A 4229-nucleotide genomic window follows, 5' to 3' on the forward strand; every position below is an offset into this window, starting at 1 on the left:
TNTAAGTAAATACCAACTAATTTAATTATTTATTCTCGTACGCACCTACCTAACGTAATACTACTATATACACTAACGTAATATAATTATTATATATATATATATATATATATATATATATATATATATATATATATAATATAAATTTTGATATAATATAAGTTGCAAAGCATTGGGATTTTGTTTAAAAAAATGTTCTTAAATGAATTTTCATTTGTTATACAATATTAGAAAATATATTATCTAAAGAGATCTCTTTGAAATTAAAATATTGATTGGAGAAATTGGAATCTTTTAAAAAGATTAACTAGAGTTTCTTTTATTGGGATATAATAATATTTAGTATTGTCACTTAAAATAATACACTTGGGTGAAACACAGCTGAAATTATTTATATAATATTTATCTCTCGCAAACTTTAAAGTATTTAATTTGACAAAAGCTCTCGTAATCAAAAATTATTTAGTGAGATGTAGGCATTTGAGAGCAAACGCAGAGAGATTAGATTTAGCGTATATCTGTTCAATAAAACTGAGTAATAAGTTTATAATCTTTATTAATACAAACGTTTCAACTTTTTTGTAAGCCGTCTTCAGCGTATATTACTAGCTTTTTATTGAAATATTTCTTTTCTTGATAGATTGAGATGATTGCCAATTGATAACATCTTTAACACCAGCTGTGTAATCAGCTGTATACTCTTAAGATCTAGAATGTTATTTTAAATATTTCGAAATAATTATCTGTACAGCTGTTTTTTCATTTATATTCATCCAACATACCCAATATAACATTGTAAGCCGCAAATAATGATAATACAAATTTAATAAAGTTCATCTTTAAAATATTACGTTAATTCTTTCAAAATTCTTCAAAATGTAAATCAAAATTAATTTGCCATTACCAATGATAAATAAATATTGAGTGTAATAAATATCAACTGTGTTTAAGAAGAACATTGTAAGTCATAAATAATAAAATATTAAGAAAGGAAAGTTATTATATAAAAAGTAAAATACATTCGTCATAGACTGCTTTATTAATCATATGTGTGGCGGATTGTGTAACCGTTTATCTACGATGTTACACTATCCGCTATACGTATGTAAAGCAATCTATGATGTAGGTTAATAAGATGCATTAATAAGTTAAACAAATTCATAAAAATAAGAAAGAAGAATTGTTTGACAATAATAACGTAATGCATAAGATTTTATGTAATGATTGCGACGCTTCTCATGTGGGACAGACTAAGAGAAGACTCAACACAAATAAATGAACATATTAATAATAAGAAAATAGATTCATCCAAACATTCTGTTGTAACAGAGCATTCGTTATATTATAACTATAATTTTAATTGGAAGAATATAAAAATTATTAGATTCAGAAGCAAATTATAATAAGAGACTTATTTCGAAAACATTACATATTAAAGAACAAGTGAATGATATAAATTTAAAGAAGAATACAGAATCTCTCGATGTATGTTTGTCTGTTGAGTGACTTTGTTAACAACAAAAATGTTAGCGTGTAATATGTTTCTCTCTGGTCGTTCGACACTATCGCACATAAGCAGCAGCATTTATTGCGATTTATTATCTGTATGGTGAAAACTATTCACATCATTTGTAGGAGAATTCGATTTTAAGATACAAAGATATGAAGTTAAAGAAGGAAGAATTAAGAGGAGTAAGATCATATATTTTGACTACTATGAGAAAAAGTTCGTGGCGATTTTTTAGTTAAATTAAAGTATTTTTCTTAGAGTATTGAAATTAATTTATTTAAACCAAATATGCTCCATTATTTTCTATAATATTTTGCCATTTTTGGGGCATTCCATCGCGGTAGAACTTCTGTAGTTTCTGATCGAAAAACTGCTTCAAGTGATTTTCACAGGCCTCTTTTGAAGCTAGCTTTACACCATTAAGAGAGTTCTGCAGAGACCTAAACAAATGTCTGAGGATGCTATGTCAGGACTATACGGTGGATGCATTAAAACTTCCCAGCCAAGCTCTCGCAATTTTTGCCGAGTCATCAAAGATATGTGTGGTCGAATGTTGTCGTGATGGAAGACGACATCTCTCCTATTGATTAATTCTGGCCGTTTCCTCTCAATTGCTTATTGTAATCTCTGCAGTTGTTCACAGTAGAGTTCGGAATTAATTGTTTGATTGGACGATAATAGCTCATAGTGAACGATTCCCTTCCAGTCCCACCACACCCACACACAACATCACCTTCTTCCTCGTCAATCCAGGTTTTGCGATTGCTTGCGCCTTCTCTCCTTTTTTTATCCACGATTTTTTTCTAGTTGGATTCGTCGTAGGTGATCCATTTTTCATCACCAGTTATCATTCTCTTCAGAAATGGCTCAATTTCATTCTGTTTCAGTAGCGTATCACAAATGTTAATTCGATCCATCATGTTCCTAACACTCAACTCGTGAGGAACCCAAACATCGAGTTTCTTTTTGTATCCTTTGTGTAAATAATTTAAAACTGTTTTGTGATCGATGCCTAGTTTCCTGGAAATCTCTACAATGCTCACATGCTTATCACGCTCGACTTTTACCATGATTTCATCGGACTTTTCAGTGATTGGTCGACCGGAGCAAGGTTCATCTTTCACATCGAAATTTCCAGCACGAAAGCGAGCGAATTCCATTTCCATGTTGCTGATTTTTATAGAGTATTTTCATAATAAATAGCGCAAATTTTTTCACAAGCCTGTGCAGCATTCTTGCCTTTATTGTAGTGATACTGCAAAATGTAGCGAATTTTTTCCTTATTTATTTCCATTTTCAAAATAAAATAACTTTTGATCCACTTCACCGATTTCAATCTTTTTCAGCTCAAAACAAAGGTTAAAATGTCACTTTTTAAACGCACGTCTAGTGTTGCCGATGTGATTAGTTGCCGACTGCTGAGTATTTAATGCCATCTAGCGAGAAAAACGCCACGAACTTTTCCCACACCCAATATTATTGTAAGTGATTGTATTATTGACAACTATAATGTTACTTTTTAATGTTTTTATGTTATAATGTTTAACAAGTGACTGTGTATAGCGTGTATTATTAAATAACATTTTAAACTTTTAAATTTCATGTTATGTTATATGATTTATCTAACTTTAAAAACTATTATATTTATTTTACGAAAATCTGCGACATTATGGTTTTTAATTTTGTTAAACTTCACAATTTTTTAAAAATTAACGTAATGTACAACTCTGTGACACTTATTAATAATAGTTATAATTCTTATTAGCCGTTTATTCGTTCTGCACCAAGTGAAAGTTACATCTATGTCTTTCGAATGTACAACCATCTTACAACTGGAAATATTGTTATCACTGTACTTATTGACTGAACTGTCTTTTCTGATTATTTTGACTACTCTTTCTCGTTGTTAACCGAAGAATTGGTTTGGATCTACATTTTATGTATGTTTTATAATTTGACTCATAATATGATTGAGTTAGTAACGCATATTGTGATTGTGAATGAGATGATCCGATTAATATATTTTTTATACTGTTACCAAAATTAATTTCTAAGTTTTTTAATATGTTCATATAAATTATTGTTAAGGATTTTTATTTCATTTTAAAATGAACTGCTGAAGAGGATTTAGTACAGTCGAAACGTTCCGTGAAATGATAAAAAAAGAATAATAAAGGTTTAATGTTTACATTTTTTAAAGCTCATTTATTGTAATGACCTGGTAGAAATCTCTTATTTTATTGTATTAATTATTAATATTTAAATTATTTAAAGTTAATTGTTTCGACACATTTATTTTATGAAAATCATTCACATTATTAATTAAATTTGTAAAGTTTGGTTAAGTAAGTGATACTGTGTTTCTAACGATAAATGTAAAGAACTTAATAACTTCATATCTAAAGAATTTAAATCTTTATTGTAAATTTCATTTTCGTTACTTTCCTGGTGACAAAGTATATGTTGTAAATATTCGTTGATTTCATTATTAAGTGTAGTAGTATCATGTAATTTATAATCTTTTACATCTTTATGAAATCGAGTTAAGTGCTGAGTTAACATATTTCTTTTTTTTAAACAATATAGTTAATTTACAATTCTTAGGAAAAGGATAACTATTAGTTCAGAAATTATATGATTATTATAGTATTTTACTATATATTTTGTATTGTTAATTATATGTAGATAAACCACAAATTTTACATTTCACAGATACTGG

This window comes from Atta cephalotes (genome assembly GCF_000143395.1).
Source record: "Atta cephalotes unplaced genomic scaffold scaffold00006, whole genome shotgun sequence".
In the NCBI taxonomy this organism is placed as follows: Eukaryota; Metazoa; Arthropoda; class Insecta; order Hymenoptera; family Formicidae; genus Atta; species Atta cephalotes.